This window comes from Bombina bombina, chromosome 6 (genome assembly GCF_027579735.1).
Source record: "Bombina bombina isolate aBomBom1 chromosome 6, aBomBom1.pri, whole genome shotgun sequence".
NCBI lineage: Eukaryota > Metazoa > Chordata > Amphibia > Anura > Bombinatoridae > Bombina > Bombina bombina.
Genome location: NC_069504.1, coordinates 117,868,026 through 117,890,616, shown reverse-complemented (window position 1 = coordinate 117,890,616; position 22,591 = coordinate 117,868,026). Strand labels below are relative to the sequence as shown.

At 36.5% G+C, this 22,591-nt stretch overlaps 1 protein-coding gene across 1 annotated transcript in view; it reads left to right on the top strand.

Moving 5' to 3' along the window:
- Positions 1-10,777: 10,777 nt before the first annotated feature.
- The window catches only part of LOC128662695 (chloride anion exchanger-like), a 160,065-nt gene continuing 148,251 nt past the window's right edge, over positions 10,778-22,591 (top strand). Inside the window, exon 1 of the mRNA XM_053716581.1 lies at positions 10,778-11,069. The gene's annotated coding sequence lies outside the window, so the exon portion shown is untranslated. The remainder of the gene's footprint in view (positions 11,070-22,591) is intronic.

The window sequence follows — 22,591 nt, the reverse complement described above, 5'->3', positions numbered from 1 at the left end:
CATGTGCAAACACCTAACACCTAAGCCCCATATGTAGTATCATAGCAAAAAATGGCAGCAGCACCAGGAATCAGTTTAAGGATTTATTCATGTGCAAACAACAAGAGTGACGTTCCGGACAGTGTTGTCCTTAATCATGCATACATTGGTACTGACACAGCTCTCTTAAATAAACTGCATAAAACTCCACCCCTAGTGACATCATAGTTTACACATCACCATAGGGAGAAGAGACTCAAACAAAGAGAATCCTTTCGGATTTGTAAATTAGAAACTAGGATACCTAATGGAATAAACAAGGATTGGGTATTAACTATGTTTTTATAAGTGTGTACTGTCACTTTAAAAATGTTCAAATATGTTGATGTGTAAAATATGATGTCACTAGGGGTGGAGTTTTATGCAGGGTATTTAAGAGAGCTGTGTCAGTACCCATGTATGCATGATTAAGGACAACACTGTTCGAAAGGTCGCTCTTGTTGTTTGCACTTGAATAAATCCTTAAACTGATCCCTGGTGCTACTGCTATTTTTTGCTGTGATACTACGTATGGGGCTTAGGTGTTAGGTCCAGCAGCAAGCACAGGAGACACTGGTGCTGATTTACTTGGTTTGTTTTGTTGTCAACTTTGACAAGATCACCTGTTATCCATCATAAATATCAAAATGATATCCTAAACAACAATTTTCATTCACCACCTCTAAGGTTGAGCACTCCATGGTTAGATACAGGAGATGTTCTTGTTTCTGGTTATTTGTTAAAGTACAGAGGAGGAGCCACAAAAATGTCAAAAGCCAAAGTGTACAAGTTGTGCATTTCTCCTATTTTAACCCCTATTTATATATATATATATATATATATATTACATAACTTTTAAACTGTGTAAAAAAATTGCAGACATCTAAAACTCCCACTCTGAATTTTGAACGCTAATCTGAAGTGCAGAATACAGCAATCAAAAAGCTGGCAACATCACCATTTATGTTGCAGGGTGCAAAAATAAGTGAGTACCAAGATGGCGCCAACCATTATCTGTAAAAGGTTAAAAGTAGGAAAACAACTTTGAAGAGAACTGTAAGCACCAAATGAAAAACAATTGTAGTATTGCCCAGTAGTTTAAAGACCCTTTTAATGTCTGGAAACCCCTTGACTATATAAGTTGGGTTATTTAGATGGCTGAAGTCTGACTTTCAAAAAATATTGTTCTCATGTTTAAATGATTCATCATTGACACTGTAACACATTAAGGGCTAGATTACAAGTGGTAGCAATTAGTGCTCCGAAAATTAACCAGAGGTTCATTTTGAAAAAGTGCCCCAATTGCCCCCAATCTGTAATGTTTATTTCCATTATTAAAAAAAAAATAATAATAGCATCTTTATTTTTTTTTATAGAAAACAGCATGAAGCAGTTTTATGGGGTTAAATGTGGATGGTGTTTGAAAGAAAACGGCACTGAAAAGTGCCTTTACATTGCAGTCTGTAGAAACTGTGTGTTCCCAGTAAATATATATGCTTATATACATATATATTTACGTGTTAATTTGTGTATATACACATAAACACATAAATATATATGTATTTAAGTATATACAGTATCTCACAAAAGTGAGTACACCCCTGAATTTTTTTTAAATATTTTATTATATCTTTTTATGTGACAACACTGAAGAAACTACTCTTTGCTACAATGTAAAGTAGTGAGTGTACAGCCTGTATAACAGTGTAAATGTGCTGTCCCCTCAAAATAACTCAACACATAGCTATTAATGTCTAAACCGTTGGCAACAAAAGTGAGTACACCCCTAAGTGGAAATGTCCAAATTGGGCCCAATTAGACATTTCCCCTTCCCGGTATCATGGGACTCGTTAGTGTTACAAGGTCTCAGGTGTGAATGGGGAGCAGGTGTGTTAAATTTGGTGTTATTGCTCTCACACTCTCTCATACTGGTCATTGAAAGTTCAACATGGCACCTCATGGCAAAGAATTGTTGCTCTACATAAAGATGGCCTAGGCTATAAGAAGATTGCCAAGACCCTGAAACTGACTTGCAGCACGGTGGGCAAGACCATACAGCGGTTTCACAGGACAGGCTCCACTCAGAACAGGCCTCGCCATGGTCAACCAAAGAAATTGAGTGAACATGCTCAGCGTCATATCCAGAGGTTGTCTTTGGGAAATAGCTGTATGAGTGCTGCCAGCATTGCCAGCATTGCTGCAGAGGTTGAAGGGGTGGGGGTTCAGCCTGTCAGTGCTGGGACCATACGCCGCACACTGCATCAAATTGGTCTGCATGGCTGTTGTCCCAGAAGGAAGCCTCTTCTAAAGATGATGCACAAGAAAGCAAGCAAACAGTTTGCTGAAGACAAGCAGACTAAGGACATGGATTACTGGAACAGTATTCCAACATGATAACAACCCCAAACACACCTCCAAGATGACCACTGCCTTGCTAAAGCAGCTGAGGATAAAGGTGATGGACTGGCCAAGCATGTCTACAGACCTAAACCCTATTGAGCATCTGTGGGGCATCCTTAAACGGAAGGTGGGGGAGCGCAAGGTCCCTTACATCCACCAGCTCTGTGATGTCATCATGGAGGAGTGGAAGAGGACTCTAGTGGCAACCTGTGAAGCTCTGGTGAACTCCATTCCCAAGTGGGTTAAGGCAGTGCTGGAAAATAATGGTGGCTACACAAAATATTGACCATTTTGGGCCCAAATTGGACATTTCCACTTAGGGGTGTACTCACTTTTGTTGCCAACGGTTAAGACATTAATGGCTGTGTCTTGAGTTATTGTGAGGGGACAGCAAATTTACACTGTTATACAGGCTGCCCACTCACTACTTTACATTGTAGCAAAGTGTCATTTCTTCAGTGTTGTCACATGAAAAGATATAATAAAATATTTACAAAAATGTGAGGGGTGTACTCACTTTTGTGAGATACTGTACATATATATTTACACTTTACTGCCCATTGCTGGGTTACTTACCCCCTTCACTGCGCTAGTTCTCATGCCATGTCTCACGGCATGAGAATGAGGCTCCCATTGGAGCCTATGGATGTGCGCTCTTGTGAGCGCAATGCTTTCTGTTGCCCCTAACTCGTAATACCAACGAACATTTGCATGCGCTGATATTACAAAGTGGAGCACAAATATCTCTTTAGCAAAAACCAATATTTTGCACTCCACTTTCAATACATCAGAAGAGCCACCCATTAAACAGGAATTTCTGACTGAACATGAAAGACTATAGGAAACAGCCTTTTCAATGGGCAGTTTTTAATCACACTGAAGCAAGTGTTAAGTTCTGGGTAGACCCTACAGATGAGCAATGGATGACGGTTACTCAGCACAGAGGGCAAACCCACAGATGTGACGCACAACAAAGGCAATGCAATGGTGTAGTGAGGAGTATCTGAAGTAATATTCAGATAGTCACACTGAAGAGTAATCAAATTGTCCAGGTCATACATGAAAAGAGGCAGAGGTACCAAAACACGAAACTGTAGCAATGTCAGTGGCAGGGAGAAGTTGTCAACAGTACAAATCAGGATACAGAAGAGCGATGAAAATACAACTTATGGCTGTGTAGAAAAGTGATGTGTTGCATCACAATAAGTGCGCTGCAGAAAAAAGCCGCAACAACAAAAGCACAAAACCATGGCGCGAGTAACCATAGCGATGGAAAGGTGGGAACCCCATGACAAGGATCATATGACATTTTTTTTTTTTTTTATTATTATTTTTTTTAATAAGAATTTTACAATGTGAAACACTGATACAAAAATTCAAATTTGCATATGACAGAAGGCGCGGAGCACCACTTTCTGTTACGACCACATTGACTATTATTCGCATCTGACAGTAGAACATAACATGCCTTCTAGCTAATAATAGGGGCCACTATTAGACCCTTCACACACCTAAAACTTATGGAAGGCCAATGGTAAATAGGGGACCACTTTTGGTAGAACCTTATTTTTTTTATTTTTTTTTATAGAAAGAGAACCTGATAAGCCACTCATGGGCCATATGCTCAACATATTATCAATTGTAAACAGAAAACCAACTTGTGGATACCAAATAATGATTTAAGTAGACTTATAGACTAGTTACTAAGCAAGAAGACTCTAGGCGGTGATCTTATTTAAAATGAAAATGCATACCGAAGAGTGTAATTATATTAAAGAACCTTCCCAGACTTTATCTAAAGCAGCTGCAGAAAACATAGTTGAAGGTCTGGTATGCATGCATATATAGTCGGTATATGTAATATAATTTATATCTACGCGCAGCTTTCAGGCACAAGAAAACTAAGAACACCTGCCTTAGGTTTACAGAGAAACATTACAAGCTACAAGATATTAAGGCTAAACTGCAACGCACTTTACATAGCTAGAAGGAAGAGCTGCACTTTACTTATGGTTACGTTGTCCCTAAACACGGCATGGGTATTATTATTTATTATCGGTTATTTGTAGAGCGCCAACAGATTCCGCAGCGCTGTAAACAGAGGGTAGTACAACAAAACAATTAAAGGGATCAGATGGGTAGAGGGCCCTGCCAAGAGTTGCACTGTTGTAATTAGCTCTTAAGAAGGTGATCTACAAACAGCTGGACTTAAGGGGTTCAGGGGATAGCAATGGAGGAGTGGAACTGGTATAAAGTAAGGTTAGCGTAGGTGTGTATGAGGGACAAACAAAACATGCATATCAGTAAATAACCCCTTATAATAAAAAGCATAATAAATGGTAGGGTCCATTGGCTATTAGCTAAAAAATATTAAAGAACACATCTAAACATACCTATCCAAAATATCCAGAGTTAATAAAACACTCTTGTACATGTATCACTACATTATGTGACCTATATACAGCTTGTAGGTTTCTAATAAACTATATAGATTATACACTCTCTATTAAAAAAGTGCATCACTGCATCTAAACATGTTTATCCTAGATAATGGAGTAGTTTTGGACATGCATCACTATGTTAAATAGCACATAGAAAGCTGTTTAAAATTCTATTTGACTATATAGGTTGTGTACTCTCTGTAAGAATAGTGTATCAACACAGTTAAACAGATATATCTTTCAGGGATAAAACGACACTAACTGTTGTGCACGTGCAATATCGGGTTTTTGTGCGCATTGGTAATAGCGCGCGTATTACCATTTTAAAGTAAATGCAATCACGAGCGCACGGTTGCAATTTACGCTTGCTGGGTTAGCACAACTGAAAACCATGCGTAAAGGGTAATGCGTTCATTTTGTTTGCATAAAACACAACATAAATACATTCAAACTTACAGTTACATTCTTTTAAACACTATCTGATAAACAATATTCATATAAACATTAAAAAAGTTATAAGGGTTTAAAGGTATATGTTATATGACAAGGTGTTTGAATGCAAAGGGCTATTTTGTATATATGCATACATATACATGTCTAAATATGTGTATGTGTGTATATATATATATATATATATACTGTATATATATATATATATATATATATATATATATATATATATATATGTGTGTGTGCACATATGCATTTAAGTATGTATTTTATTGTATATTTACTGTACATATTTAACATTCCAATGTTCTTCACTTACAAGATAATATAATTTTTATTGTAAATACACATTTATATATATATATATATATATATATATATATATATATATATATATATATATATATATATATATATATATATATATACCTATACCTGTATATCGATTTTGGATATAAGTATAGATATCTATTTTACATTAACTTTATCAGATATATATAGAAATATATATTTAATAATACAATATAAATTTATATTCTATATAAAGAGAGATGGAATATTAAAATATTAAATAAAAATATTATACATACTGTAAAATATGTATATATATATATATATATATATATATATATATATATATATATATTTATATATCACAAATATTAGATATCCCCGCACTTTAAAAAGAAAACATTTTTGAAAGTAAAAAGTGAAACAATTTTAGAACTATATAAACAAATTCCATACAGTGTGATGTATATATTTAAAAACATATAAACTAGGCGTCCCCAGTCTAATTAAAATCAAAAGACATCAGCCACTATGGAGCCAGTCAATACTCGGTATAGTTATATGAATAGCAGTTCTGCTTCAACCTATTAGTATCCATGCATTTTAGAACGATCTCCAAACTAAATAATGCAAAAGCAGCAAGGATTAGTAAGCAGGTTCTGTATAGATATAATAGCATTCAAAAGTACACTTCAGCGTAGCAGACATTTGATCGGAATTCAACATTCATGCATTAAAAAGCCAAAGTTAGTATGCAGATAAGTACAACGCATATTTCATGCAAGCAAATTGCTGTTATACACTGATTAGGGTTATCTCGTCTGGCGCCATTTTGTGTTTCTTTGAAATAATTACTAGCAATAGCCCACCCCAGATATATTCTACATTAGAATCCTTTATTACATTAGTCAAAAAAGATAGAATAGGTAGAACTACATTTAGCCACCAATCAGCAAGCGCTACCCAGGTGCTGAATCAAAAATGGGCCAGCTATTAAGCTTACATTCCTGCTTTTTCAAATAAAGATACCAAACTAATGAAGAAAATTTGATAATAGGAGTAAATTAGAAAGTTTCTTAAAATTGTTGCTCTCTCTGAATTATGAAAGAAAAAATTTGTGTTTCCTATCCTTTTAAGATTTTTATTATGAACTTTTTTTAACCATTGTTTGTTATTTGTAAGCATGGGACCAAGCACATGATGAGGTATCCTGTGCTAACGATTGTGCCCCACTTGTAATTTAGCCTATTGCCTGCAATTAAGATCAGGTGTTATTGGATGGAAAATACAAGTGGCCAATACTCCTGCAACCTACTTACGTGATTGCTCTGTTCCGTGGTGTTCCTGGAAAAAGACATTTCAATTGTTGCCAACTATACACTGACCAGATCACACCCACCCACACACAGGTTATGAAATCTGACAAGTTCATGACTTTTCTTTAACAAGGACCATATAATATTGCTACAAATGGCTTTGGCAACAAAATATGTTACACAACAAACAAGTCTCGCAGGTTGCAAAAAGTTTTATATAAAGGTTTATATATCGATAAAAATTCTTGGAAAGATATTTCATGCACATGCAGCATAAAAGGAAATTTACAACCCCTTTAACACCAATACTAGTGGCACAGGTGATTGAACGACACTTGGAGTTGTCTAGTGGTTTACTAAGAACTGGACTCAAATGAGTGGGAGCCGCATGTGAATTCTGTCAAGTAAATAAATATATAGGGGCTGGTCACAATCTTATGCTTGTTTTTAGGTAGTTAAGGATTTCTGAACTTCAGCCGGTATTGTAAGTGTGATTCAGTGTGATTCTCCAGTGATCACAATCCCAAGATGTTTGTGTCCTTGAAGAGATATAAAAAAAATGTGATAAAGGCGGAGCATATAATGTTAAAAAGTTTCCAATTTACTTTTATTATCAAATTTGCTTTGTTCCCATGATATTCTTTGTTGAAGAGATGCTAAGGTAGGTGTCTGGAGCACAATGTCACAGGAAATTGTGCTGACATCTAGTGCTCTTGCAAATTGATAACATGCTAGCAAAACTGCTACAATATAGTGCTCGAGACACATGCACGCTCAACAAAAGATAACAAGTGAACAACAAAAATGTTATACTTGAATTAAATTAGTTGTTAAAATTGCATGCTCTATACTTCTGGTTTTTAAACCTGTCCCCGGGCCTCCCAAACAGGCCAGATTTTGAGGACAGCTGAACTACAGGTGAAATAATCAGCTGATTAGAAAACATGTTTTCCCTCACCCTCTAACTGAATCATAAAAGAACATTTTTGGGTTTCCTATCCCTTTAAATTATCAGTGAAGTTCAAAATAGTTACCTTCCAAAAACAACACAAAAGGGGTTAATCTCCTGATTTTGCAATAAAAAACTCAATTCATGTGCATGATTAACAACAAACAAAATGTTGATTGTATGGGGCCTATTTAAGAAGGTGCGAGCAGACTTGTCCGATATTGCGGATCATGTCCGCTGCCATCGATATATGCCGACAGCATACGCTGTCGGCATTTATCATTGCACCAGCAGTTCTTGTGAACTGCTGGTGCAATACCTCCCCCTGCAGATTCGCGGTCAATTGGCCGCTAGCAGGGGGTGTCAATCAACCCGATCGTATTGGATCGGGTTGATTTCCGGTGATGTCTGTCTGCCGCCTCAGAGCAGCCAGACAGGTTATAGAACAGCAGTCTTTAGACCACTGCTTCATAACTTGTGTTTCTGGCAAGCCTGAAGGCTCGCCAGAAACACGGGCGTCAAGCTCCATATGGAGATTAATAAATAGGCCCCTATGGCTATTGCAATTTCATCACAAGATGACGGGCCTAAATGTTGATTAATCACTTTTTTATTGTATGTAATGATGCTAATAGGTGACGGTGTGCAGTTAACCTTTTGTGCTTCAAAACCATAGAGATATGTGTGTATGTCTCTTTAAGGCATTTTAATAGGGTGTTATCAGTATAATGCGCATGTGTGTATGTCTCTTTAAGGCATTTTAATAGGGTGTTATCAGTATAATGCGCATGTGTGTATGTCTCTTTAAGGCATTTTAATAGCGTGTTATCAGTATAATGTGCATGTGTGTTTGTTGGGTTACTGGTTTCAGTCATTTCTAGTAGTGTAAAAGTTCTTCTTATTCTTGTTAACTTTAATTGTATCTGGTAATGTTGGTTCATGTCATCCAATATGGCAGCAGGTAATTTGAGTGTGCTTTGCATGTGTGCAAAATAAATCTTACAGATACATTTTGGGGGTACTGGGTAATAAGTTGAATGAAATGTGTTTTGCAGGGTTTTTTTAAGTTCTTTTAGTTTTTGTGAAAAATTGTTTGTTTTTTGTTTTTTTGTGTAGTAACAGTTACTAAATTCTGAAACTTTAATGGGGTTTGAGCAGAGCTGTAAGATTTAAAAAACCATGCAATACCTTGCAATTACAAGATTGTTATGCAGTCTTATGAGCATACCAACCATGTGTAAAAACTTAAAGGGACAGTCAAGTCCAAAAAAACTTTTATGATTTAAATAGGGCATGCCATTTTAAACAACTTCCCTATTTACTTTTATCACCAATTTTGCTTTGTTCTCTTGGTATTCTTAGTTGAAAGCTAAACCTAGGAGGTTCATATGCTAATTGCTTAGACCTTGAAGACTGCCTCTAATCTGAAAGCATTTTGACCACTAGAGGGCATTAGTTCATGTGTTTCATATAGATAACATTGAGCTCATACACATGAAGTGACTTAGGAGTGAGCACTGATTGGTTAAAAATGCAAGTCTGTCAAAAGGACTGAAATAAGGGGGCATTTAGCAGAAGCTTAGATACAAGGTAATTACAGAGGTAAAACGTGTATTATTATAACTGTTTTATAACTGTTTTATAACTGTTTTGGTTATGAAAAACTGGGGAATGGGTAATAAATAAATTATCTTTCTTTTTAAATAACAAAAATTCTGGTGTTGACTGTCCCTTTAATGGACACATTAACACTGTGTTTGCTGCAATACATTTCAAATGCCAAACTCACTGCACCACTTACCTTGAAGACCTAACCCAGAATTGTTACTGGAGTAGACACAGCTAGCCTCTGCCATTTTGTTAGAAAAAAAATAGCATTTTTTTCACTACCCTTTTGAAAGCTTTTTATCTTAGTTTCTGCTGAAGCCAATTAAGAACATATATAAATGAGCTTCTATAGGATTGTGTAGAGTGAAACAGGATCCTTAGGTTTATTAAAAGAATATTTAATAAATGCATTCTAAAAAGACAATTCAATTCAATCACACACACCTTGATTTTCAAATGAGCAGTTTTCTTCTATTTCTCTGTCCCTTGTGTCATGTGACAACCGTCAGAAAATCACAGACGTATATGAACTGTGAACGCTTTACTCTCAAACAAAGTGTACCAAGAGAACAAAGTAAACTTCATAATTGAAGTCAATTTGAACTTTTATTTTTTTCATGTTTAAATTAGCTGCTGTATCTGAGACAAACGTTTTATTTTGACTTTTGTGTCTTTTTAACCTTTTACAGTGTGAGTTTCATGCCGGGGAGAATCACATTGCTATATACTTATCATGCTATACATGAAATACATAAATAAAAAAATAAAAAAATATTGTGAAAATGGTTGTTATAGTAGAAGCCATTACTAGTTTTATAAATGTAGCTGTTAGGAGGCTTTGATGGTTTTTAAGCCAATGGCAATGCAGTATGAAATCTATTGGAAAGAGAGGTACCATAAGTTTCTATAAGTCCAGGTATGTAGTAAAGACAAATTTAGGATCTGGTATGCAGATGTGGTAAAAAAGGAAAAATTCTACAGCACAGGAGACAGTTGAGCTACGAGAAGAGACATTGTTAATCAACACTAAAATTAGATAAGAGAGAGAACAACAGGGCCAGAGATGGAACCTGGAGCAGAATCTGAACGAGTGCGGATTTACATGTGAAGTTCTACTTGAACTATACTGGAATTGTATACTAGATGCACATGTTTACTACACATCCAAGGTAGAGCAAGTAGCAAAAAAAAAATTCTGGAATTCAGAGCTAAAGTGTGAATGATGCAAGGGCTGGGTGGAACAATCTGGAGGCTGACAAACATCTAGCAAGCTGTGCAAACGGAGCATAGGGGGGTGACCAAGATCAACAGATGAGCAGAAACATGAATAACTAGCTAAAACTAGTAAAAGCTCCAAATCCTGAGAATATTATCAGCCAGAAACATGCTGTTGTCAGGTAAAGTGATCCAATTCAAGAGCCATTACTTAATGGACAGAAATCATGTAATAAGAGGCACAAACGTGGGACGACTGCCTAGGAAACAGGAGACCTGAGGTCAAATACTGGAAAATGATTAAAAAGGACAACAGTGCTGTGCAGCCTGACCTTTAATGCTCACACATCAGGAGTGGTCTTTACAGTACTGGGTTACTTGGTAAGAGTCTTATGATGATTGTGATTCATGTAAAAATAGATATGAGACATATGGGACAAACATATTTCCTGCACATCTGCAAGGAAGATAAGATGGGCCTATTGGCCTGCATGTTTTGCTTTAGAAATTACTATTATACAATTTATTTATTTTTTCATAAAGCTAGATGCCATTTTCATCCTATAGCAAGCACAATTAGATATATATTAGATTGTTGTTGCTGACATCATTGTCCCCTCACCCTTAAATATTAACAACCTAATATATTGCCAAGTATTGATCCAGTATTCAACTGGACAGTCAAACTTTTTAATCAGCTGTCCAGTAAAATCAGTAAAACAAAATATGTACAGTTAAATATTGATTTTTATTTAATAAGTCATGAGTGCTACTATGCCTAAATGCTTTATAAATATGGCTCCAGATTCACCACCAATCACCAGCTAGCTACCAGTCTACCTAGCTACCAAGTGATTTACAAAATATAGAACTGCTTTATTGTCAACAATTATGTCACAATATGCTATTGTTAACACTAAAAACCGCAGGTACTGTTACCATGGAAACAACTGTTCAGTCATTAGATTATCAGACTCATAGAAATATTATGAAGATATATTCATTAATAAACTGGTTATTATGTTGTAAATGAAAAACCTATCTACTCAGCTTGTACAAGATGTCCATAAGCAGTTCCATACAATGCATAATAACAAATATGCCACAACAAATGTAAAAATAAATTTAAAAAAAGAATCGTACAATTAATATGAATATATTTTCATATAAAAAAATATAGTTTGAAATATTTTCCCTTTTTTAACTTTATAGAATAAAATATAAGGCATAGAACTGTCTATTTCCCTTCTGCTCATCTTTTACAAGGTTTGTGGAAAAAACTTATACCAGCTTCAAGGGTGTTTAAATAAAAATGGGGGAGCAGCAGAGATGAGTTTTTTCTGCTATTATTATTAATATCATGATTTATTTAAAAAGCACCAAATATTATGCCCTGCCCTTAAGTCACTATAAGGAATTGACTTGTGAACTTACATGTACTATTAATTTTAAGCTTTCACTGAGCAACTGGCAGTTACTTAATTATGGACAGGATTTTAGTTGCAGACTATTACAGTATATGGAAGCCATGATGCGATCAATAGCAGTTTCATGAACCCTAACCCAGACATAGCAATAAAATCATCTTGCATGCTTGGGTAATATCAGTTTCACTTCCTGACCCATATAAATAAATTATTTTATATAGCACACATTACAAAATAACATTTTTGGGAGTGCAGCCAATGAGACCAAATAGTTACACAAAAGAGACGGGATTGTTGCACATCTACTGCATATTCACGGCCAATCGGCCGTTAGCAGGGTATGTCAATCAACCCGATTGTATGTGATCGGGCTGATTGCTGTACGCCACCTTAGAGGTCTTAAGACCGCTGCTTCTTAACTCCTGTTTCCGGCAAGCCTGAAGGCTCACGCGGAAAAAGATGTATCCGGCCCCATTCGGGCCATGATAAATCCGCCCCTTAGTCTCACAATATGGCCATATTCTGCTTAGCCAGTCACCAACTTACAAGGTGTCCAAATATTGACTGGTCCAAACTCTACAATACTTATCACTATATAAAACTATAATTTTTTTTTTTTTTACGGATTACAATGTTAACACTTTACCATTTATGCATGATTGGGCATTTATTTGCTGAGCTTGTAGCTGGGCCTTGCCATGGTTTTGCTCTATTCTAATACATTTTTAATGAGTTATTTATTATTCACCATTTTACAAGTTACAGTTTCCTCAGCATATGCTGTCAGTTTATTTTTGTTTATTCTGACTGTAGTATGCTCAGTGGTCGTGAAAATATTTTGAATGTAGAGAATTATACAATGTGAGTCTTTCCATTTCTTTACCTGTATGACTCTAAAGAGGCCCCTATCAGCTCCACAACAAATATAACATCCATCATTGAAAGAGATAACATTAAAAATACGGATTTCATGTTTCTATAACTGTCAAGTGACAGTCATAGTAAAACTTAATAACAACCAGTAGCCTTATTTTGTTGCACTCTTTATGTCAGTTGGCATAGCTCCTTGTTTCTCTGAACTAATAAAAAAAATCAGCTATCAAAATAAAGTGGATTATTGGATAAGTGTAAAAATAAATAAAAACGAAATTCTGTACGATAATTTTGACAGTGGTTGGAGCATAAATTCTCAAAGTGAGTTAAATGGACAGTCTACACTAAAATTGTTATTGTTTAAAAAGATAGATAACGCCTTTACTACCCATTCCCCAGCTTTGCACAACCAACATTGATATATTATTATACTTTATAACATTTAAACCTCTAAATTTCTACCTGTTTCAAAGGCTCTATAGACAGCCTCTTAATCACATGCTTTTTTATTTCCTTTTTCACAACAGGAAACTGCTAGTTCACGTGGGCTATATAGATAACAATGTGTTCACGCCCGAGGAGTTATTTAGGATTTAGGACAACACAGTACTAAATGCAAGTTAATAGATAATAAATAAATAGTCATGTGATCAGGGGGCTGTCAGAAGATGCTTAGATACAAGGTAATCACAAAGGCAAAAAGTATTGTAAAAGTACCGTGTTGGTTATGCAAAACTGGGGAATGGGTAATAAAGGGATCATCTATCTTTTAAAACAATAAAAATTATATTGTAGACTGTTCCTCTAAGTCACTACTCTAGGCCCTCAGAATTTGTGTAGCTGTAAAATTCAGCTAATAATTGTCTGGATATAAATGTTATTCTTACTTATTGTATGCATAATCTGCTAAATGTTTCAAAGTGGCAAACATTTATACTTTTTTTTTCCATTAAGCACTTCCCAGTTCAACACCTAGTCTTATACCATATCACTTTTAATACATTGTTTAAACATTTTTATTAATAATAAATCCCTATTTTGCACTATTATGTATGTATAGCTGGACAGATAGCTCAGCATGCTAAGGCACTGTGGCTGAGCTCTATAGCAACCCAAGGATTCAATCCCTGGCGAGGTCCACTTAGCCTTTCATCCTTCTGAGGTCGTTAAAATGAGCAGCGCCTTGAGACCCTTACGGGTGATTAGCACTTTACAAATACCCAATATATATGTGTGTGTAAATTACTTTTTCTTTCATGTAAATGGCAAGAGTCCATGAGCTAGTGACGTATGGGATATACAATCCTACCAGGAGGGGCAAAGTTTCCCAAACCTCAAAATGCCTATAAATACATCCCTCACCACACCCACAATTCAGTTTTACAAACTTTGCCTCCTATAGAGGTGGTGAAGTAAGTTTGTGCTAAGATTTCTACGTTGATATGTGCTTCTCAGCATTTTGAAGCCCGATTCCTCTCAGAGTACAGTGAATATCAGAGGGATGTGAAGGGAGTATCACCTATTGAATGCAATGGTTTTCCTCACGGGAGATCTATTTCATAGGTTCTCTGTTTTTGGTCGTAGAGATTCATCTCCTACCTCCCTTTTCAGATCGACGATATACTCTCATATTCCATTACCTCTACTGATAACCGTTTCAGTACTGGTTTGGCTATCTGCTATATGTGGATGGGTGTCTTCTGGTAAGTATGTTTTCATTACTTAAGACACTCTCAGCTATAGTTTGGCACTTTATGTATTTATATATGTACTTATATTTGCCATGATTCAGGTTCCAGTATATTTCCTTTTGCAGACTGTCAGTGTCATATCTGGGAAATGCATTTTTTAGGAAAAATGTATTTCTTACCATGGGGTATAGCCTTTTTTCAATTCACTGTCATTTAAAATTTGCAGGCAGAATTAGGCTCGCGAGGGCGCAAAATGCCAAAGTATATTGCATCATTTTTGGCGCAAGATTTTTTTGGCGCAAAGTTACGTTTGATGGCGCAAATTCGTCATTTCCGGTGTCTTAGTCGACGCTGAGTCCTTTCACAGGGTTGCGTCTTCAATGACGCAAGTGTGTCATTTCCGGATGTTGTTAACGCCAAAATATTTTTTCTGTTTGTGTTGTGAGTCATACTTGGCGCCAAATATTTTCATTATTTAAAACTCCATTCCTATATGCCTCTTGCCTTTTTTCTCTATCAGAGGGCTATGCTGTTTGTATTTTTTTCCCATTCCTAAAACTGCCATATAAGAAAATTGATAATTTTGCTTTATATGTTGTTTTTTTCTCTTACATTTGCAAGATGTCTCAATCTGATCCTGTCTCAGAAATCACTGTTGGAACCCTGCTGCATGATAACAGTTCTACCAAAGCTTAGTACATTTATTGTAAACTTGTGGAGATTATATCTCCAGCTGTGGTTTGTAATAAGTTGTCATGATAAACATTTACATGCAGAGAATGTGTCCAACAGTAATAGTACATTGCCTGTTGCTGTTCCTTCAACATCTAATGTACAAGATATACCTGTGAATTTAAAAGAATTTATTGCTGATTCTATTCAGAAGGCTTTGTCTGCCATCCCGCCTTCTAATAAACGTAAAAGGTCTTTTAAAACTTCTCATAGAGTTGATGAAATTTCAAATGACCGACAACATACTGAATTATCCTCCTCTGATGAGGATCTATCTGATTCATAAGATCCTTCCTCAGATATTGACACTGACAAATCTACTTATTTATTTAAAATGGAGTATATTCTGTTTATAATCCTCCTGTGGTTCCTCCAGAGGTTTTTCCAGTTCCTGATGCCATTTCTGATATGATTTTTAAGGAATGGAATAGGCCTGGTACTTCTTTTTTTCCTTCTTCAGGGTTTAAAAAATTGTATCTTTTGCCAGCAGTTACATTGGAGTTTTGGGAAAAGATCCCAAAAGTTGATGTGGCTATCTCTACTCTTGCTAAACGTACTACTATTCCTGTGGAAGATAGTACTTCTTTTAAAGCTCCTTTAGATAAGAAACTTGAATCTTATCTAAGGAAAGCCTATTTATATTCTAGTTATCTTCTCAGGCCTGCATTTTCTTTAGCTGATGTTGCAGCTGCATCAACTTTTTGGTTGGAAAATTTAGCGCAACACAAATTGGATTCTGATTTGTCTAGCATTGTTCACTTGCTTCAACATGCTAGTCATTTTATTTGTGATGCCATTTTTTATATAATCAAAATTGATGTTAAATCTATGTCTTTAGCTATTTTAGCTAGAAGAGCTTTGTGGCTCAAATATTGGAATGCTGACATGGTATCTAAGTCTAGATTACTTTCTCTTTCTTTCCAAGGTAATAAGTTATTTGGTTCTCAGTTGAATTCGATTATTTCAACTGTCACTGGGGGGAAGGGAGTTTTTTTGCCTCAGGATAAAAGACCTAAGGGTAAATCTAAAGCTTCTAACCGTTTTCGTTCCTTTCGACAAATTAAGGAACAGAAACCTAATTCTTCCCCCAAGGAATCTGTTTCCAGTTGGAAACCTTCTTCAAATTGGAATAAATCCAAGCCATTTAAGAAACCAAAGCCAGCCCCCAAGTCCGCATGAAGGTGCAGCCTTCATTCTAGCTCTGCTGGTAGGGGGCAGATTAAGATTTTTCAAGGATGTTTGGACAAATTCTGTCCAAAATCAATAGATTCTGAGTATTGTCTCTCAGGGGTACCGAATAGGATTCAGAGTAAGACCTCCTGTGAGGAGATATTTTCTTTCACGCATCCCAGCAAATCCATTAAAGGCTCAGGCTTTCCTGAAGTGTGTTTCAGACCTGGAGTTTTCAGGGGTAATCATGCCGGTTCCGTTTCAGGAACAAGGTTTGGGGTTTTATTCAAATCTATTCATTGTCCCAAAGAAAGAAAATTCATTCAGACCAGTTCTGGATCTGAAATTTTTGAATCGTTATGTACGTGTACCAACTTTCAAAATGGTGACTATAAGGACTATTCTGCCTTTTGTGCAGCATGGGCATTATATGTCCACAATAGACTTACAGGATGCATATCTTCATATACCGATTCAACCAGATCATTATCAGTTTCTGAGATTCTCTTTTCTAGACAAGCATTACCAATTTGTTGCTCTTCCTTTTGGCCTAGTGACAGCTCCAAGAATCTTTTCAAAGGTTCTCGTGCCCTACTCTCTGTAATCAGAGAGCGGGGTATTGCGGTGTTTCCTTATTTGGACGATATCTTGGTACTAGCTCAGTCTTTACATTCTGCAGAATCTCACACGAATCAACTAGTGCTGTTTATTCGAAAACATGGTTGGAGGATCAATTTACCAAAAAGTTATTTGATTCCTCAGACAAGGGTCTCCTTTTTAGGTTTCCAGATAGATTCAGTGTTCATGACTCTGTCTCTAACAGACAAGAGACGTTTAAAATTGGTTTCCGCCTGTTGGAACCTTCAGTCTCAGTCAGTCCCTTCAGTAGCTATGTGCATGGAAGTTTTAGGTCTCATGACTGCAGCATTGGACGCGATCCCCTTTGCTCATTTTCATATGAGACCTCTCCAGCTTTGTATGCTGAACCAATGGTGCATGGATTATACAAGGATATCACAATTAATATCCTTAAATCCCAATGTTCGACTATCTCTGACTTGGTGGTTAAATCACCATCGTATAGTTCTAGGGGCCTCTTTTGTTCGTCCAACCTTGACTGTGTTCACAACAGATGCAAGTCTTTCAGGTTGGGGAGCTGTTTGGGGATCTCTGACAGCACAAGGGGTTTGGAAATCTCAAGAAGCGAGATTCCCAATCAATATTTTAGAACTCTGTGTGATTTTCAGGGCTCTTCAGATTTGGCCTCTGTTGAAGAGAGAACCGTTCATTTGTTTTCAGACAGACAATATCACAACTGTGGCATATGTCAATCATCAGGGTGGGACTCACAGTCCCCAAGCTATGAAAGAAGTATCTCGGATACTTGCTTGGGCGGAATCCAGCTCCTGTCTAATTTCTGTGGTTCATATCCCAGGTATAGACAATTGGGAAGCGGATTATCTCAGCCGTCAGACTTTACATCCGGGGGAGTGGTCCCTCCATCCAGATGTGTTTTCTCAGGTTGTTCAGATGTGGGGTCTTCCAGAAATAGATCTGATGGCTTCTCATCTAAACAAGAAACGTCCCAGGTACCTGTACAGGTCCAGGGATCCTCAGGCGGAAGCAGTGGATGCGTTAACACTTCCTTGGTGTTATCAACCTGCTTATATTTTCCCAAATCTAGTTCTGCTTCCAAGAGTGATCTCCAAAATCATCATGGAGAAATCGTTTGTGTTGCTGGTGGCTCCAGCATGGCCTCACAGGTTTTGGTATGCGGATCTTGTTCGGATATCCAGTTGCCAACCTTGGCCACTTCCATTAAGGCCGGACCTTCTGTCTCAAGATCCATTTTTCCATTAGGATCTCAAATCATTCAATTTGAAGGTATGGAAATTGAACACCTAGTGCTTAGTCATAGAGGTTTCTCTGACTCAGTGATTAATACTATGTTACAGGCTCGTAAATCTGTTTCTAGAAAGATTTATTATGGAGTTTGGAAGATTTATATTTCATGGTGTTCTCATAAATTCTCTTGGCATTCTTTCAGAATTCCTAGAATTTTACAGTTTCTTCAGGATGGTTTGGATAAGGTTTTGTCTGCAAGTTCCTTGAAGGGACAAATCTCTGCTCTTTCTGTTTTATTTCACAGAAAGATTGCTAAGCTTCCTGATATTCACTGTTTTGTACAGGCTTTGGTCCGTATCAAGTCTGTCATTAAATCATTCTCTCCTCCTTGGAGTCTTAATTTGGTTTTGAAGGCTTTACAGGCTCCTCCATTTGAGCCTATGCATTCTTTGGACACTACACTTCTTTCTTGGAAAGTGTTGTTCTTTTTGGCCATCTCTTTTGCTAGAAGAGTTTCTGAATTATCTGCTCTTTCTTGTGAATCTCCTTTTCTGATTTTTCATCAGGATAAGGCTGTTTTGCAGACTTCATTTAAATTCTTACCCAAGGTTGTGAATTCTAACAACATTAATAGAGAAATTGTTGTCCCTTCCTTGTGTCCTAATCCTAAGAATTCTTTGGAGAGATCCTTACATTCTTTGGATGTGGTAAAAGCTTTGAAATATTATGTTGAAGCTACTAAAAATTTCAGGAAGACTTCTAGTCTATTTGATGTATTTGCTTCTTCGGAAGCAGTTTTTGGTAGAAATGTTCTTCAGGCAGCTGTTTCAGTTTGATTCTTCTGCTTATGTTTAAAGTTTTTCTTTTCATTTATGAGAATAAACTTATATTTTGGGTTGTGGATTAATTTTTTTCAGCAAAAAATGGCTGTGGCAAAAAATGGCTCTCTAGTGACTCTTGAGTGGAGTTCCACATCTTGGGTATTGCTATCCCATACGTCACTAGCTCATGGACTCTTGCCAATTACATGAAAGAAAACATAATTTATGTAAGAACTTACCTGATAAATTAATTTCTTTCATATTGGCAAGAGTTCATGAGGCCCACCCTTTTTATGGTGGTTATGATTTTTTTGTAGTAAGAACAATTAATTTCAAATTCCTTTGTTGATGCTTTTTACTCCTTTCTTTATCACCCCACTACTTGGCTATTCGTTAAACTGAATTGTTGGTGTGGTGAGGGGTGTATTTATAGGCATTTTGAGGTTTGGGAAACTTTGCCCCTCCTGGTAGGATTGTATATCCCATATATAATTAGCTCATGGACTCTTGCCAATATGAAAGAAATGTATTTATCAGGTAAGTTCTTATATAAATTATGTTATTTTATTATATTATACAAGTGTTATGTTATGCTAATATTCTAGCCCTAACACTTTACTTCAGGTCTCTAAACAAGCTAATTTGTTTTAGTCCATTCATGTGTTGCGCTCGTGCATACCATATGACTCACCACATAACTGATAGAGTGCCCTGCACTATCCATTGACAGTATGGGGAACACTAAAAAAATGTCACTAACACTAACTGATAAATATTTTTTTCAGTTGATTTGCAAAGCCATATTATGGATAGCGCATATTGCGCTATCAATAGTGGTCCACTATCTAGCAGCCCATAATGGTCAAGATATGTGCATATAGCTAAACCTACCTCAGGATGATTTTGTGAAAAAGAGCTTAGCTTCAACAAAGGATAAGTGTACAATCATTTTATTGACATCATGTTCCAAAATAAAGGTCAATGTTAATCACTTTTTTCAGTAGCAAAAAGTGGTTAATTTACATGATTTTTGCTGTAACTGACATTTTAGTGTTAATTCTCTCTTTAATGATAACGCAGTTCTTAAAGGGACATGGAACCCACATTTTTCATAATTCAGGCAAAGCATACAATTTTAAACCACTTTCCAATTTTCCATATTTGCTTCATTCTCTTGGCATCCTTTGTTGAAAGAGCAGAAATTCACTACTGGAAACTAGCTGAACACATCTGGTGAGCCAACGATAGGAGGCATATATGTGCCGCCATCAGCCAACATCCAGCTCGCCTTGCTGCTCCTGAGCTTACATTGGAAATGCTTTTCAACAAAGTATACCAAGAAAAAGAAACAAATTAGATAATAAAAGTAAATTGGAAAGTTGTTTAAAATTGTATGCTCTCAATGACACTTTACTGACTGTTACAAATGAGAAACAGAAATAGTAAGGTTCTTATGCCACTTTACAGATCACTAGTTAGGCCTCATCTTGAGTATTGTGTGCAGTTCTGGAGGCCATAGCTCCAGAGGGATATAAACAAATAATCTGTGCAAAGGAGGCCTACCAAAACGATACATGGTCTAAAAGATAAAACTTACCATGAGAGGCAAAATGACCTAAATATGTGTAGCTTAGAGGAGAGAAGGGAAAGAGGTGATATGACAATCACTTTCAAGTATATTAAGGGGCTTAGTAAAGCTGATATTGGGAGTATTTTTCAAAAAAAGAAACAAGGCCTCGTGTTCTCAAGCTGAAGTGTAGTAGATATCAGGAGTAATTTGCAAAAGCACTTTGTTAGAAAGGGTGATTGATTCATGGGGGCCTATCTATCAAGCTCTAAAGACCGCTGCTCCATAACCCTGTTTGTCTGCTCTGAGCAGGCGGACAGGAATCGCCGCAATTCGAATACGATCGGGTTGATTGACACTTCCCTGCTGTCGGCCAATTGGCCGCGAGTCAGCAGGGGGCGGCATTGCTGCTTGAGCAATGCTGAATACGGAGAGCGTATTGCTCTCCGCATTCAGCGAGGTCTTGCAGACCTGATCCGCACTGTCGGATCAGGTCCGCAAGACCTTTCATAAATAGAGGCCATGGAATAAACTTCCACAAGAGGTGGTAATGACAAACACTGTGGGGAACTTCTAGAATGCCTGGGATTAACATTCGATTAGAAGGTTATCCTATGAGCTAGATAAGTTTATGCTTTTTAGAAATATTGGACAAACGTTTTAGGCTTATGTTTCTTATCTGCCATCAAAAACATAATTTATGCTTACCTGATAAATGTATTTATTTCATGGAGGTGAGAGTCCACAATCCATTACTCCTGGGAATTACTCTACCAATAAAGTCCAATAAAAACCCTCCCACCTCTATGGTAACTTGTCTGGTGTATAGCCAAGCAAAAAAGGTGAAAGAAAAAGGAAAAATAGAGCAAACAAAAAGAGGTGCTTAAAAAAATACAAACTACTACCAGAACAAATAACAGGGGAGGGGTCTTGTGGACTCTCACCACCATGAAAGACATTAATTTATCTGGTAAGCATCAATTTTGTTTTCTTTCATATAGGTGGTGAGAGTCCACTATCCATTACTCCTGAGAAACTAATACCCAAGCAGTCAAGTCCACGAGTAATCTGGGCAGGACCAGTATGATATATCATCTAATTAGACATTTATTTATATATATTATACATTTTCTTCCAAATATTTTTTCACAATACTAAAAAGAGTTAATTTCCTTCATGCAAAAAAAAAAAAAAAGCAAAGAAAATAATTTAACAGCAAACAGAAACAACAACCTGAATGACTTACCTAAGGCTGTTTGAGAAAAAGTAGCAAAGAAGGCCAAGTAACTTTCTTGCAAATCTAATCTATAGAAGGCCTCATTCATAAAGGCCCAATATGTGGAAACTGACCTAGTAGAATTGGTAGTAATTCAATAAGGAGTAGACAGACTCACCTACAAGTAAGCCTTCTGAATCAAAAGCTTAAATTAAGAAACCAAGGAAACTGTCAAAGCTTTCTGACCCTCCTAGAGCCAGAAAAAAAAAGAACAAACAAGCTAGAAGTTTGCCTGAAATTATTTTCAAAGATCTGACAACAAACAAATTATGGAGAAGCCTCTCCATAGAATTTTGAGGATTAGGACTAAAAGAAGGAACAACAATGTTCCTACTCAGATTGTCCAAAGACACCGCCTTCGGTAAAAAAATCAAATTTAGTTCTTAATACTAATCCTGATGAAAAACAAGATAAGAAAAATCACAAGAAAGAGTAGATAACTCAGAACGTCTTCTAGCAGTAGAAATAGCTAAAATAAATAAAACCTTCCAAGATAAAATC